This window comes from Malus domestica, chromosome 13 (genome assembly GCF_042453785.1).
Source record: "Malus domestica chromosome 13, GDT2T_hap1".
Taxonomy (NCBI): Eukaryota; Viridiplantae; Streptophyta; class Magnoliopsida; order Rosales; family Rosaceae; genus Malus; species Malus domestica.
In genome coordinates this window covers 26,179,455-26,197,131 of record NC_091673.1, presented here as the reverse complement: position 1 = coordinate 26,197,131, position 17,677 = coordinate 26,179,455, and the positions used below count along the sequence as shown (strand labels likewise).

Here is a 17,677-nt window from a genome sequence, read left to right as displayed (position 1 = left end):
GGCCAAATCATCTGGAGAATTGACCTTAGGTGTGTTACTAACCTTAGGTTCTACACTTGTGCTATCTGCTACAGAGCCGAGGATGCCTTTTTTATCTGTCAGGCTCTTGACAGGTTTGGTTGCTGTAGACTGAGCTACCTTATAAACTTGGTGCTGGAAGGCAATCTTGGCGTTTCAAGTATCTAAAGATGAATGTAACTTGATGCGAAAATTAACTTAACACACAAATTAACCCTCTTGTTGACAATTGTAGTATGGATAAGTAGGGATCGTTCTTAAACCGGGGATTAGGACAAATTGCTAAAACACTCTAAACTGACTCAAATATATAAAAAGAGGCTAAAATCACTTAACTAGACTCAAAGAACTCAAAAAAAACTCAAAAGACTCAAAACAAGCTAAAAACGCTCAAATCTGCCTAAAAACACAAACTAGGCAGATTTGGACTCTAAACACTCTTTCGGACGAATTTTGGTTTTATGTTGATTCAAAACACTCAAAAACACAAACTAAACAGATTCTAACTAATTAGACACTCTAAATTACAGGGGGATTTGGTTTTGGACTAAAATAAAGTAAAATAAAGCAAGAATTAAAACTAAACAGATTTGCACGAAATTGGTTGAATTAGATGGATGATGGGCTAGCTAGAGGGTTCTTCTCCACACATGACACACTTGTATTCAAATTGATTTCCAATTGCTTCTCTCAATAAGTCATGAAACTCAATACTCTAGGTTAACTGTGACATCACTTTTTTAACCTTCAAGTTCTCCTTAAGTTAATGAATTGAATGGGAAAACACATACAACAATTCAAAACATTCTCTAAAAGTTCCCTACGTGAAAAGCACAATAAAGGTACAATCAAAGATCATTAAGCTTCATGAAAACTGTAAGTATTGACGAGGCATTCATAACTATGATGAGCATGATACTCTTGCCAAGAATTCACTTACCGCAATCATTTATAAGCGACCTCCACTACTTGCAAATATAAGTTTGTAACTATTAGGTGAAACTCCCTTATATTTTAGCTTCAAATCCTTGCATGAAAACTAAGTGTGCACTCTTAATAGACATACAAGAATAAGTTATCAATCAAACGGTTAAGCAAATTGAATTCACAACTTATGAAATAACAATTGAAGGTAGTCAATTCATATTGCAAGTATAATCATGGTATTGAATAGCCCCTTAGCCAAGAAGGTTTAGTTCCTCATGTTCAAAAAACAAAGGAAAACAGATTTATACATTGTAAACAAAAGAAAGAAAACACCTAAACGCTCCAACGATCCAAATTGAACAGCAAGAACATTCAAGCACTTTTTCTTCCCTTCCTTTGCTGCGGCACAAGGTTTGGTGGTGAGTTTAGGGGGTTATGGATGGTGTAGAAGGATGGGTTTATGGTTAGGATAGGTGTATGGTGCGGCAAAGGTTGTTTTAGGTCAGAAACTATGGAGAATGGTGAAGGATGGATGTGGCAGAGAGTGAGGATGGATTTTTGGCGTGAATGGGTGAATGAATGGATGATTTGTGCTACCAAAAGGAAGTTTATTTAAAGGTTTCAGGAATTAAAACCCCAGGTTATTTAGGTTCACAGAAATTAAGTCCAAGGCTTCTAGAAATAGGAAATAAAATAAAAAAACTTAAGTAAAAAGGCTAAAAGGTGCGGCAACGCATTAAAACACAATAGGAATGTGTTTTAATGCAAGGAAATAGGAAAGAATCCTCTCCCTTGCACGGCAAGGAAGAGGAAAGGGCAAGGAGGTTGCGGCATGTGTTTTAGGGAAGGCAAAGTGTCCTAAATCTGAAGGGAAATAGGTTCCCTTGCACGGCAAGGGAAAGGGAAAGTGGGACAAGTGCGGCAAGGAATTAGACCATGCAAGGAATGTGTAATTTGTGTCCTAGAATGCTTAAAAGGCCTTCAAAGTTGTTGGAACATAGGGACAATTAGGATTTAGGAAAGGTCAAACCAAAATAGGAAACCTTGGCTTAACTTTCCTACTTCAAGTAGGAATCCTTCTTGGAGTAGGAATCCTTCGTTGATTGGGAATCCTTACTTTTTCAAATCTTCAATTTCGTCCATTCCTTTTGCTCCAAGCATGTGATAACCATTCCAAGCCCAATTTTGCTCCAAAAGGCTCCAAAATGCATCTTCTTGCATACTTTGTCCTTAGAATCTGAAAACACACGAAAATGACTTTAAACACTAAAATAATTAAGGAAACACAATGTAAATGCACAAGAATAAGCCAATTAAGTCGTATAAAAATGCTTCTATCAAATTCCCCCACACTTAGATTTTGCTAGTCCTCGAGCAAAACAAAATGAACTCAAGAAAACAAAACGAAACAAAACAAACAAAACACAACCTAAACCTTCCAACGTTTTCCTCAGGGATTTCCAATGCACATGACATGTTAAAAATCATCATCCCCACAGATTTTTGTCATCTTCACACTTGAGCACATACTTAATCATAGTCACCACTTACTAGTTCACAATTAACCAATTAAAACGATGTTTTGAATGTAGTAACATGCCTTAGAGAATTCGCTCAATTCCTTACAAGATATGCACTCAATTCCTTACAAGATATGCACTCAATTTTCAATCAGATTTTCTAACTACACACCCTATACTAGTTATATATGAGAAGATTGATGTAGACATGAAAACGAACGCTCACATATATGTATAACAAAGAAAGCAATTTCTGGAGTTAATAAGCATGTTTAGATATGATCTCATGAATGGAATGCTACTACTTAGATGCGAGAACTAGTGACACCATATGCTCATACCAAATCCAACTCCACAAATTGAAACACATAACACTCAAGATAGAAGTCAAGGGTTGTAACGGCGCTTGGGGTATTGGTTAACAAAGGAAGGATAGGGATAACAAACGTTCTTAAAGCAATAGCAAGCAAAGTAATGAAATCGAAACTTAGAATTCACTTTAGAATGCAGAAATCAACTTTTAAACACAAAGGGAAGATTCATGCAACACTTAGGGCCGAATTCAATGTTTTTGGCCCTTTCTTCAACAAACAACACTTTAGAACTCTTTTTCATACATTTTTCAACTCTTTTTCACTCTTTTCACAACTTTTCTTTTTTTTTCCTTTCTAATTTTCACGAATTTTTCTTTTCTTTTTCTTTTCTACCCGTGCCTTATTAAGGACTTTGGCGCACACACACAACAAGAATCACTTCCCCCACACTTGTTTTCTGCAATACATTAATCAAAAGGAATTCATTTTGAGTCATGTTTTACTATGCTTCAAGAACAAGGGTATGGATGGTCCTAATCTAGGCTAGGTGAGGATAGTGTGGGTTAACAAAGAACATAGGCTACACAAGGCTCAACGGGGTTAAACTTAAACATATAATGAAGTAGGATACATGACAATTTGGCTTTGGTGGTGGTCACTACACAACTTCATCTTGAATATGTGTTATGCAAATCAATAGCATGCTTTGAATGAAATGGGCATGAGTTCTAGCATTTGGAACTAAATGATGAAACGCCTTCTAAGTAGTAACCAAGCAAAGAATAATGAGATCATGCAACGACTTTAGAAAACAATGATGCACAGATTATTAACTCTCCAAATAAACGTTTAGGCTCAAGTCTCACAAGGTTGTAGCGTTTATTTGAGTTCCTTCCTTCAAGCATGTTACAAAAACTGATTTTTCCTTTATTCGCATGTGAATTCATAAATTATAACCACAACCAAGCATAAACCAAGGAGTAAATCAAAATTTCATCCATGTGTATAACTTTCTTTAACAGTCATGCAATTACAAACCGAATCCTCATCATTGTGTTGGAAGGTACCCTAAGACACAAACAAACACACAAAACCAACTCTTTTTTGGGCTTTTCAAAACACTTTTTCAAATTTTTATGAGATTTTCGGATTTTTAAGTCAAAACACACTAAAACACTCCAAAACAGCTTAAACACACCTAAAAACAGCAAGGAACAACACTAGAAGTAATGGGTGATAAACTCCCACGAATTTTATGCAAAACAACTTGGTTACCCCCCCCCCCAACACTTAAATCAAACATTGTCCTCAATGTTTCAAGCATAAACTCACACAAAAACAAACAAACAAACAAACAGACAAACTAAGCATGGAAAAAATAAAACAGCAAGGAGAAGAGTGTAGAAATGCAAATCTGGGTTTGGAATGAAAGTTCCATCTTCTCCTTGGTGAATACATGGGTTGCCTCCCAAGAAGCGCTTTCTTTAACGTCTTGCAGCCGGATGAGTCGTTTTCAATCTGCATTAGAGCCAACGGCATGAAGGGGTGTCTCTTCCACGACATGCTCCACAAAGTTCTCTTAGTATGTCTTCAAGCGGTGCCCATTCACCTTGAATTCTTGCCCCATTTTCAAACTTTTGATTTGGACTGCACCATGAACAAAAATATGAGTAATAACAAACTGACCAACCCACTTGGAACGTAACTTACCAGGAATAGAGGAAGACGGGAGTTGAACAACAACATTTTCTGCCCTAGTGAGAAAGTTTACCTCGAATCATCTTGTCATGGAATGTCGTGGTCTTCTCTTTGTAAATTGGAGCATTCTCATAAGCTTCATGCTGAATCTCTTCAAGTTCACTCAATTGAAGCTTTCTATGAATTACAACTTGATCCACATTCAAATTGAAGGTCTTGATAGCCCAATGTGCCTTATGTTCTAATTCCACAGGAAGATGGCATGGTTTACCATAAACGAGCCGAAAGGGAGACATACCAATAGGGGTTTTGTAAGCCGTGCGATACGCCCATAGTGCATCATCCAAATGTAAGCTCCAATCTTTTCTATTTGGCCCAACGGTCTTCTCCAAAATCTGTTTAATCTCTCTATTAGACACCTCGGCTTGGCCATTTATTTGGGGGTGATAAGGTGTGGAAACCTTATGCGTCACTTGGTACTTCTTAAGCAGCGCCTCAATGGTACGATTGCAAAAATGAGACCCCCCCATCACTTATGAGCACCCTAGGCATCCCAAATCTGGAAAAGATATTAGTTTTCACAAAATTTGCCACAACTTTAGAATCGTTAGTTCGGGTGGCTTTTGCTTCCATCCACTTTGAAACATAATCAACCACAAGTAATATGTAATTGAAACCAAAAGATGAAGGAAAAGGACCCATAAAATCAATACCCCAAACATCAAATATTTCAACAAGAAAGATGGGAACTTGCGGCATTTGATCTCTTGGGCCTATATTACCTGTCCTTTGGCAACGATCACATGTTAAACAAAAAGTTCTAGCATCTTTAAACAAAGTAGGCCAATAAAAACCACTTTCAAGAACTTTAAAAGCTATCCTTTAGGTGCCAAAATGACCCCACAAGCATAGGTGTGATAGAAACTTAAAATTGAGTGAAATTCGGACTCGTGAACACATCTTCTTAGAATCTGATCTGGGCAGTATTTCCACAAGTATGGGTCATCCTAAACATAAAATCTAGCATCCTTTTTAAGTTTATCACGTTGGAACTTGTTTAGGGTGTTAGGAACTTGTTTAGACACCAAATAATTGACCAAATCAGCATTCCAAGGCTCACTTACTTGAATGGACAGTAGTTGCTCATCTGGAAACATTTCTGGAATGGGAATGGACTCATATTCACGCACCAATCTGCTTAGGTGATCAGCCACCACATTGTCACTCCCTTTCTTGTCCTTAATTTCAATGTCGAACTCTTGAAGTAGAAGCATCCAACGAATGAGTCTAGGTTTAGCTTCTTTTTTTGTGAACAAGTACTTCAAGGCTGCATGATCAGTAAAAACACTGACTTTAGTGCCAATTAAATAAGATCGAAACTTATCTAATGCAAAGACAACAGCCAAGAGCTCTTTTTCAGTTGTGGAATAGTTCGATTGAGCATCATTTAAGGTATGAGAAGCATAATAAATAACATGTGGCTGCTTGTTTTTCCTTTGTCCCAAAACAACCCCAATTGCATAATCCGATGCATCACACATGAGCTCAAAAGGAATGCTCCAATATAGTGGAGTGATGATGGGTGCCGAAGTGAGCAAGGTTTTGAGATGTTTGAATGCTTCCTCACACGCCTCGTTGAAGTCAAATGATGCATCCTTTTGGAGTAGACGGCAAAGAGGTTGTGCAAGCTTTGAAAAATCCTGGATAAATCTTCTATAGAAACCTGCATGCCCAAGGAAAGAACGAACCTCTCTAACCGAAGTTGGAGAGGGTAAGTGACGTACAAGATCTACTTTGGATTTATCTACCTCAATTCCACGTTTAGAAATTATATGGCCCAAAACTATACCTTGTTTAACCATGAAATGACATTTTTCCCAATTGAGAACAAGGTTAGTTTCAACGCAACGTTTTATGATCAAACTAAGATTGTGCAAACAACCATCAAATGAATCACCAAAAACGCTGAAATCAACCATAAAACTTCAATAATTTTCTCAACATAATCAAAAAATATGCTCATCATGCATCTTTGGAAGGTGGCAGGTGCATTGCATAAACCAAATGGCATACGACGATAAGCAAATGTTCCAAAGGGACATGTGAAAGTGGTCTTTTCTTGATCGTCCGGGGCTATGACAATTTGATTATAACCAGAATATCCATCAAGAAAACAATAAAATGAATGACCCGCTAACCTTTCAAGCATTTGATCAATGAATGGCAATGGAAAATGATCCTTTCTTGTTGTGGCATTGAGCTTCCTATAATTGATGCAAACTCTCCAACCAGTCAGGATACGGGTGGGCACAAGTTCGTTCTCTTCATTCTTCACTGCCGTGATTCCATATTTCTTTGGAACAACTTGAATTGGTGAGACCCAATGGCTATCCGAGATTAGATAGATCACTCCACAATCAAGAAACTTGATAATCTCCTTTTTCACTACCGCTGCTCAGTCATCTTCATTTATGCTTCAATTAGGTCGAATAATAGTGAGACGGTTGAGAATACTTGGAAACGAACATGAATACATCACAGGTCGTCCAAAGAGAAAGGAGTTTTATGGGCTCTATGTTGACATACGAGTCAACTTCAAATCCTAAAAATTTTGGCTTTGCGAATGTACTGAAACCTAGCTTTCATGGCCGGATTCAAGTCCTTTTGGAAAATTTGTTTGACGGCATATTCTTCATTGCTAATAAGGGTGGCCGAAGTATCTACAACATCAAGTATGGCCGAATCATCTAGAGGATTGAACTTAGGTGTGTTACTAACCTTGGGTTCCACATCTGTGTAATCTGCTACTGAGCCGAGGATGACTTTTTTTATCTATCAGGCTCTTGACAAGTTTGGTTGCTGCAGACTGAGCTACCTTGTAAACTTGGCGATGGAAGGCGATCTTGGCGTTTCAAGTGTCTAATTATGAATTTAACCACTTAATCCTCTTCGTTTCTGCTTCAATTAGGCTGAATAGTGAGAGGGCTGAGAATACTTGGAAACGACCGTGAATATATCACAGGTCATCCAATGAGAAAGGCAGTTTTGTGAGGTCTATGTCGACATACAAGTCAACTTCAAATCCTAAAATTTTGGCTTCGCGAATGTACTGAAACATAGCTTTCATGGTCGGATTCGACTCATTTTGGAAAGAAAAAAAAAATCGACGGCAGGACTAGTTAACGCCAGATCAAGACACTCATGGCATTCTTTAGGAAACCATATAAATTATTGGTCGAGTATTTCTTGTTGAATTTCTTCACATACTCTAAGGCCTCGCCAGTGAATGAAGGATGTCTGTTATGCCGAACCTTGATTAACGAGACATGTGGCGGGAGTGAAGGAATGGCTTGTTTGGCCTTTTTAACAGCTCAATTCAAGCCTTCATCTCTCCAAGCTGAAGTAACAGCTTTATCTTCTTTATTTTTCTTCAGATTCTTATATTTCAGTCTCAATTGCTGGTACTTCGACCTTCTTCTATTAGGTTATCTCAGCAAGGATGGTAAAGGCTTGTTCCTCGAAATCTTCTTGCATCTTTTCTCTAGTCTGCCATGTTGTACTTCGAGCCTTAGCAGCCTCAGCGCGGCACTAAGCCTTACATTCATTGCGTTAGCGTTGGTGCTTCTAAGCCTTGGACTCTACGATATACGCATTGGCGTACGAATTGTATCCATGCCCACGATTATCCTTAGGATTTGGTGGCTTGAAAGTCTTTAGTGTTGGCTATCAATTTGAACTGCTAGCATTATGAGTAAAATACTCCTCATCGTAAAACAGTCCATCGAAATTAAGTCGTCTTAGGACTAGAGGCTTTTGATCTGTTAGCCGAGGACCGAGACTGTCGAATACCCCTGTTTGCCTTTATTCTGAAGTTCATCTAGCTGGTTGGGAGCTAGAGGACGAACTTGCCCTTCTAATTTCTTGTGACGCCCTGAAGGCTACAATTTCTTGGCTGAACTATTCAATTTTGGCCCAGTAATGGTGACTTTAGATCTGCACTGGTTGCACAGTACGACTGGTTCCTTAAAGTCACTTGAACCTGATTCTTGGTTATGTGCAGCAAGTTGTGTGGGGGCTGAATGATGCGTTGGAGGATTGTTATGAGAAAAGTTAATCTTCAACCTTGGTTGAGGACTTTGTTTAAGTACATAGGATACCACCGCATAAAGGTCACTCGATTTCTAACCATTCTTCTTCGGCAGGTGGGCATCAACCATATTTACTGTTGCCATCGAGAAAGAGTTGGTGTCAACTAGCATCTAGGTCTTCTCTGGAAACTTAAGCTTACCATTATCAATCCAACTCTGGATGACGTCTCGAAATATCACGCAGTTGTTGGTAGCATGTTTGTTGGAATTGTGGTATATTTTTCAATACACCTTCCTTTTCGTATCTTCAACATTAGGTATATTATGACCAGGCCGAAGCTTAATTATCTTTATCGTAAGAAGCTGGTCAAAATTTGCATCAGCCTTAGTAATGTCAAAGGTGTAAACCTTTAATGCCTTGACTGCAGCTTCAGCCGATGTTGTTTGGGTCCTGGTATCCTTCGTATTGGCGTGAGTTAATGCTTTGCAAACGAAGAGCTTATTAATCATGATTTCAGCCACGTCAATGTTGACATACCATGATTCTGCATCACCAGCCAAAACGTAACTTATGCTTGGGTTTTTGTCCAAAGTCCCTAGTGATGCAGTTTTCATGGCTATCTCATCAGTAAGCAGTGAGTCATACTATTCCACTTGTTCAGCCAGCTCATACATGTCACGGAAGTTCATGTCGAGGAACTTTTTATGAATCTCCATGTTAAAGCCATTCTGTGCTATACAAACATACCTTGCCTCAGGTAGGGGTACTCACCCCAAATTTTTATCTACCGTAAATCTGTAAAGGTACTGAGTAAGTGATTCATCGGGTGCCTGAGCCATTCTAACCCATGAAGAGAATAAGACTTCCATCCTAGCCCCGATAAAATTGCTTATGGAATTTCTTGACTAAAGTCATCCCAAGTCTGTACCGAGTTCGATGATAGGCTTATATACTATGAAAATGCAGCTGTCGTCAAGGAAAAATTAAATAGTCGTAACTTGTGATAGTCATGGTTGGCATCCCCACACTAAGCAATGAATCGAGCAATATGCTCAAGTGAGGAGAGGCTAGACTCGCCTCTAAAAAGGTTGAAGCCAGGGATCTTGAACACTCGAGGGAGGATAAGGGTGAATGAATCATGGGATCATCAGCCCCTTCTTTACCACTGAATCAATCATTCGTTGTCTCATCCATATCAATTTCCGCAGACTCCTTTGTCACCGGTTTCGGACGAAACACCTAAGCCCATAAGAAGATTTTAAATCAATCATAATTGTGGTGGCAAGGGCCTTTCCCCACCAAGATCAATCTTCTCTTTTGATGGAGCTATACTTTGTGGTTGTTTCTCAGCTCTGGACGTTGATCTACTTTGCCGAAACTCAATGACTCATGTAGCAAGCAAACGATTTGTTTCTTCGTGGCTTTGCTTCATCCCTTCACTGATTTGCTATGCCCTATTTAAGAATCTGCGGGCCGATTCATGCTCGATGATAAACTCGGGTGTCTAGAGTGTTCTTCAAGTATGTGCCGAATGAATATAGGGGAATTTATGCTCCAAAATAATAGAAAGTTGAATATCAGAGTACGCAACGAACAAGACTAATAAAATAAGAATATTATTAAACAAACGAGAATGTCAAAACGGCTACAAAACCCTAAAGGCTACATTTTGAATGACTTGTTATTCTACGAGCTACAAAGCATCATATATATAGAGAAAACCTAACCCTAATAAGCAAGAAAACAAAACCCTAATATTAACGGGCTAAGCCCAAATTCAAACAATTAAATAATCCTAAATTCCAACATAGAATAGCTAGACTTTTTACCATCTTTGATTAATAACTTAAAACCAAGATCTAATAATTAAAAAGTCCAAAATATCCTATACTCTAGAACAGCATAGAACAAAATCCCTAGCTTCAAAAATATCATAGCTAATTGTGTCTAAGAAAAAAAAGACAAACAGCAAAAGCCAAAAGGCCAATTTGATGACTGGAATGTACTTTCCATGTATTTACAAATCTCATGACCTAATTCCAAGCATCCTACCAAGAAAATTGCCCTAAAAAGAATAGTGCACTGAAAGATCAAGTGAGAATATTGCCATTTCTTTTTGGGTAATACCAGAGAGATCAATTTTTTAAACAAAATTCGCAAATCAAATGATATGTTACCAATAGAAAATAAGCACGTTAATTAATACCTAAGTAATAATTCAATCATCAACCACCACATAATTTGATTTGCAAATTTAATTTTGAATATTTGGTCTCTCTAGTATTACTCTTTATTTTTTTCTGCATGTCATACCTCATTATTTTCAAACAAGCCACCGATTCAAGAATCTGAATAATGAGGAATGATCTATAAAAAGAACTGGACTGCCTAAAAAGCACTTGTGGGCCGAAAGAGTTGTGGGTATTAGCAGTAATAGGTGAGAAGCCAGTTGAATTTCCCTTGCAATTTGTCGTCCTCAAAAGAGCACGGGTGGGGTGATGATGGTCGAAGTTGGCATGGGATTGGAAATTAGACAACATACCATTTACTGAGTCTTTGCATGCATGTTTGATTCTCATTTGCTTGTCCTCTTACCTTTATAGGAAAACTAATGAAAATAGCTTGAAAATTTTGAGTTTTAACAATAAGGACAAAATAAAGGGTAAAGTGAATAATATCAGTATTGACTTTTTAGTGTAAAAATGTGGTTTTTTGTTAAAATGAATAGTACCGGGAGTTTTTTGTTAAAGTTCTCCTTAATATATCTATAGCCTTTAATACGAACTCTAATCTTTATATGTACCACCTACTTAAGTGCATTCCGCTCCACTGATCGCAGGATGAGATAAATAGTATCATCGTATTGATTGGTTTAATACGTGGGTACTATCTTATTATGGAGCAAGATATACATGCTATATATGAAAAAGCTAAATTTATGTGTATGTAAGGTTCTAAAAAACGCTAGACACTAGTCAAGCGGTAGGTTGGGGCGTAGCGCCTAAAAAGAGCCTAGGCAAGGGTGTAGGTGGACTAGGCGGATTTAAGTAATTTTATTATATATCGTATAAATACTGTCTATTTATACTTATAAAACATAATTGTATTGCGATACATAAGTTGCAAAATAAAATTATATATAGATTACAAAATATTGGAAAATATTGAAAATGGAGAACAAGCATATAGTAAGTGTTCATCTAAGTATTCATTAAGTCTCTTACATTTGATTTTTTTTATTAAAAACAAATGCAAAATGAAGGTTATTGATGTTCTGTTTAAATGAGTGTAGCGACCTAAGCGAGTTTAGGCGGGCTGGGTAGGCACCTAGGCGGGTTAGGAGGACAACTAAGCAGGTCTAGGCGCCTCTTCTTAATTTTTAAATGCCTAGGGATTAATTGGAATGGTAGCCAACCGCCTAGCACCTAGGCGGCACAAGGTGAGAATTTTTAGAACTGTGTATGTGTTATAGAGTGGTAGAAAAATTCATGAGAACAAAATTTGGAAAACTCGAAGATTGATTTTATTTTTTAAAATTGTTGTGCCTCTGGAAAAAGCACAAATTAATTCCATTTCAGCTGCATTTATTTTTCATTTCAAGAAAAAAAAAATGAATGAAAAAAGAACACAATGGGTACAATCGTTTGTCATGTTTTTCCTACTTGGCAACCAAAAAACTGGACTTCTCCATTTTCACGGTTAACTTTCACTACTCGATCCTTAATCCTTAGTAAATCTGTCATTATCATCACCTTTAGATCCTGATCGTCGTTATATTTCCTCCAAGTACTAGGAAAGGTGGTGATATTAGGGTTTGTTCTTTGATCAAATCCTACTGACCCACGTTAATTTGTAGACCTCATTTTTTCTTGACGAATTATGCCCCTTTTTTTAGGGATGATTCTTTGTTTATTTGACAATGTACTACCACATGATATACATCCAACTTTGTGATGGGTTCATAAAATCAGTAATAATTCAGTAGTGGGTTATTTATGTGAGTCGGACCTATTTCTCTTCTTATTTTACCTATAAAAACTCAGAACTTTGTGAAGCCAGTATCTCCCAAAATAAAAAGTAAACACTACAAGAAAAATGGGCACTGCACACAATAATTATATGTGCACTTTGAGGCCAAAAAGCACCATCATATGTGCCCATAGACCAATAGCAACAGTGCATCAACTAAGTTTCTATCTGTGCCCTCTATGTGTGTCACATTTGATCAAAGGGCACAATAAGGTATGTTGTGTTGAAAAGTCTAAGCACAAATAAAGGTCCTTTTGTGCCCAGTTCTGACAAAATTGTCAGATAACTATTATCACCCTTGTTAGCACATTTATTGTTATTGTGCCCAATATGTCAACTATTTTAAACAAAAAAATTAAAAACCGAAATCACCTACAAATTGAGATTGAGGCTAAACAAAAAATTATTTTTTCACCACAAGCATTATAATATTACAATTTACAAATATATTTACAACCATTATATATAAAAACAACTATAATTTTACATGTTCTATCCCCAACTAAAATAAAACAAAAATTATAAAGGTTTTAAGTGAATATCGGTTCTCTCAAGAATAAGAACATTAAATATTAAGGTTTTAAGTGAACCTGCACAGTTCTTTTCTCATCTTCTAGTTCCAAAATTTTCTTTCCAAAATGTTACTTGAGTGCCACAGTGTCGGACCCTTCAAAATTTACAGAGAGAAACAAGAAATGAGTATGTAGTGGCTTCCAAATTTTCAAATTATGATTCTTTATCTTAATCTCATGAGCTATTGTATATCATTCCTCCCACAGATTAATTAGTGTAATTTTGCTATGTATACATGCACTTGTTTGTGATTGAAACATAAAGACTTTTGCCTGGCACTTTAATAACATTCTTACATGGATGGCAAGAAATCCTCACACAAATTACGACATAAAAATAGAATCCAAAGTCCCAACAATATAATTCTCACTCTTTCAAATGTAAAGAACTAAATCTAAGAATTTTAACAAATACTTTAGCATCAATTGAGAGAGGAATTGAGAGAATACCATATACACGGTATGTTACCCGTGGGCCACACTCAACAACATATCCAAGTTGCTCCTTCATCCTATTTCCAGAAATAGCAGACAATTATATGAACATATATTCAAATATATTTGAAAACAATATTATTAGATCCCAGATTCTTTTGCTAGGCAGTATGTAAGTAAATGTATCAACCTCAAATAAAATCACCTTAGTTGATTGAAAAGCGGCTCCATAATTTCATCGAAAAGATCTATTAATGCTTTCAATCGGATTGACTCAATCCCTGCTTCTTGCTCAACTTGAAAATACAGCTGCAATATGAAACCACAACCGAGGGAAGAATATCAACGCACAAACAAAGACAGTACACCTTCAAAAAGGGAAACCGAAACGAAAATGTTCCATTTTGAGTTACCTCAATCACAAAGTTCGTTTCCGACTTATTCTTCACATTGGAATCTCTAATCAGGTTAGCACCAGGAGGAAGACAAATAACATACTCTTAATGCCTCAATTTGATAGGCAGTGGTGGTACGGAAAAATTCGATTTGAATATATTTGACAGGGTAATTGCTTCGTCCTCTTAACAAATTTCCATGGCAAAAGCCCTCAATGTATAGCTACACATATTAAGGGGAGGGTAAGCTGAAGCAAATGCCTTAATCAAACTAATTCTAACAGCTTTGACAAAAAATAAACAAATGAATCATTATAAAATCAAATATAAAAAATATGGGGTCAAGAAGCCTGAACCGCATGAATTTCTCATGAAAATATACTCGGCTGGAAGATGATGTTAAGAACTTGAGTTTCACAAATTGACAGCAGTAACCTATAACAAATATAGGTACATTTGTGTAGTGTACTTGGGAACAAAACTCAGGAATGAATGACTTCAAATAAGAAATAGACAATTCATCCAAAACATGCAACTTCTCATCTGCATCATAAAAAATTTGACACAGAACTTGCAGTCTTAAGTATTATGAGTGACTCAAAGGCTTCGTATTGGTGTTCTTTAACTTTCGCTTCATATCTTCTTTAACGACCTGTTAAAGTGTCAATTAGCAATGGACAAGCCAAAAGAAACAAGCAAGGTATGCAAAATCAAACTTAAACCAGACATAAAGTGGAGTGATGGAAACAAAAGGCAACCCATGTACCTTAAAACGATCATCTGTTGGCATGAAACTTTTGGCAGTTGCCAACACTTCTGACAACACTTTTCACAATAGCAAATAAATAAAACTGAGCAAAATTTACCTCCATCAAGCAAAATTTAGCATCTTCCATCTTCACCGTAGCAGGTGGACTCATCTAAACCCTAGCTGAACCAAAACCAAAATCAAGATTACCAAAGTTAATTCCAACCGTTAACTTCTATAAAATCATACCTCAAAAGGTAAAACAAAACGAAATTGAAGGGTTTTACATGGATTTGTGAATGCAAGAATTTGAATTTCCAAAAACCTACTATTGTAAAAACCCCCAAAATCCCGAGATTTATACCCAAAAACGAAAGAAAATTTCAAAAACATGAAACCCTAAAAACCAAAAACCCACAAATCTGCCCTCCTTGAGGAACCATCCGAGATTCAAATCAGAGAAATCGCATAGAAGAAATTGGAGATTATCACATACCGACTTGGAAGAGGCAACATTCGGGAGAGAAAATCGTGATCTGACGATCGTATCCGCCTCATCTTCCTCGGCTCATGATTTGAATGCTTCGATTTCTTAGCCTCTTCTCCTTCTCTGGTTTTTAGGGTTCCTCTGAAATGGCGAATCAGACCTCTAAGCTTCTTCTATCATCGTGATTCTGCAAGCCGCAAGCTCTCTCTCTCCCGCCCTCTCTCTCCCGCCCTCTCTGTAAGTCGAAGGCTCTTTCTCATAACCCATCTCCTCACCAAATCCCACACAACCATTGATACCACCGACGGCAAAAGAGAGAGGGAAATAGAAAAATTTGGGGAAAATGATAGAGAGAGAGAGAGAGAGAGAGAGAGCCTGGTGTGGAAGAGAGGCTCGGTTCAATTGGGAAAGGGAAAGCGAGACAAAGAGGAGAGGCGGAGGAACTGAGGAGAGGGTGGGTTTGAATGGGGAGCTGCAAGGAAGGAAAAGGAGGACCATGTGAGGTGTGAAGATTGAGGAAAGTGTTTTTCATTTTGTTTAAAACACTATTTTGAACAAAGGCACAAAAAATCTACTTTTACTTCAAATATATAAATTACAGGGCACAATAGCATTTATAGTGTCATTGCACATTAATAAAAAAAATTCCATTGTTGACATTAAAGGCACAAAAGTCATGGTTATGTGCCCAAGAATGTGTTTGTGTCTATTTTTCTTCACATTGGGCACAATACATGGTGCCCATTACGGAATGAACAATGTTCCACCCTATTGATGTTTAAACAAACACAAACACCTCATTTGTGTCCTTAATTTTGTGCCCAAAGGCCATTTTTCTTGTAGTGAAAGATCATAAACAAGAAGTCCCGTAAATCTTCCACAATGTTTTTGTGTCAAATTTCCTCCATAATTTTGTGAAGCCAAATATCTCTCAAAATAAAAGGAAAGGATAGGAGATCTTGCTAAATACAAAATAGATGACATTTGCATGCCGCATGCTTACGTATTATTTCTTTCTGATAGAGCACACCTACGTTTTTAGATGAAAACAAACTGGATGAGTTAGTCATGATCGATTAGAAGAGTTTCTTTTTATACAATATATATATATTGCTCTCATTAATTAATTTCCAACAGATAAGCCTAAACAAAAGGTCAATATGTAGTTAACAGAACATACGTTGTCAAGACATTAGACATGGTATCCTATCATGCCAATCGGAGTATCGTCACGCAGCTTGGTTGTCAATTTGATTCGTAATTTGACTCCCAAATAATGAATATACTTATATAACTAAGACATCAGGCGTGCTGTAGACCTTTAGATGAAACATACATTGTTGTTTTTCAATTCTTCTAAGCTTACAAAAATGTCTGCCTTATCACTTGTGAAGGAGTCGAGCTAGTATACTATATTAGAATATGGATTAGAGGGGCCAAATTATAAACCTAGACTCTTATGCATTTCAACTCCTAATATAATATCCAAATTTACAAAAGTAGGTATATATCCTTGTATGCATATATAGTTGACCCTTGAAGGGAAAAAATAATAAAAACTTCTTGGTCCTTCAAAGGTCTCTTTCCCACGCACAGATACAAAACCTGATGTTCAGAGTGTTCTTTTTGAAATCTGTATTTTTTTCTCAATTAGTTACTTAATACAATGATGATCACATGTTTGAGGCAACTTTACAATTTTTATTTTTTTTGGTCCAAATTGTTTATTTTTTATATCTTTATTCATAGATCATTCTTACAAAAATTCGTTCAAATTGGAAAGTGTTTCAAGATCTAATTGTGATATACAAAAAATAGACAGACACCATTGTTGAAAATACAATGAAATGTTTGCAACCACAATAAAATGATTAAAGGATTTTCGATTTAGACAAATTTTGTAAGTATGATTAGTGAATCAAGATCCAAAGAAAAATAAACTGTTTGAATCATGAAAAAATATTGTGAAGTGGGTCCAAACACGTGATTGATATCACATTAAATTACTAACTGGCTAATGTTTGAACAGTTATCTGCTACAAGTGTTTAAAACTACTGAATTTCAAATTTAATTAGTACCCAAGTAGTTCAATTATTCAAGTACCACGTCTACCTTACCAAATAATTCATTTTTTGTGGGGTCTTTTTACTGAGTATCTAACCTTTGTTTTTTTTCTCTCGTGGTAGCGTGTGTGGAAATAATTCCTTTCCTTCAATCATACCATAGTTTGTCGTTGATCATATAGTATCATATAAAAGATAGAGAGAGCCACGCTGTCAAAATATCCCATTAAACATTGTTATTACTTGTATGTCCGTCAAACACCGCAGACATTGACTTCTTGATTTAACGGCTAAAGTTATTATAACTTTTAAAATTGGCCCCTATTGCCGTTGGATCAAATTTCAATGGTTCAAATCCCCGGACTCGGTGGATTAGGAGGA

The 17,677-nt window shown here is 36.8% G+C and overlaps 1 long non-coding RNA gene across 4 annotated transcripts; it reads right to left on the bottom strand.

The window, feature by feature from the left end:
* Nucleotides 1-12,987: 12,987 nt before the first annotated feature.
* LOC103414831 (uncharacterized) lies at nucleotides 12,988-15,816 on the bottom strand. 4 transcript variants are annotated; one of them, XR_011574749.1, is made up of 6 exons: nucleotides 15,242-15,816; nucleotides 14,864-14,928; nucleotides 14,016-14,220; nucleotides 13,808-13,911; nucleotides 13,618-13,679; nucleotides 12,988-13,262 (listed from the first exon to the last, which is right to left on the bottom strand). It is a non-coding gene; the product is annotated as an uncharacterized lncRNA (long non-coding RNA). The 4 variants fall into 4 exon arrangements; XR_003768066.2 differs by having other exon boundaries at nucleotides 14,016-14,649; nucleotides 14,764-14,928; nucleotides 15,242-15,796; XR_011574747.1 differs by having other exon boundaries at nucleotides 14,016-14,649; nucleotides 15,242-15,755.
* Nucleotides 15,817-17,677: the final 1,861 nt, after the last annotated feature.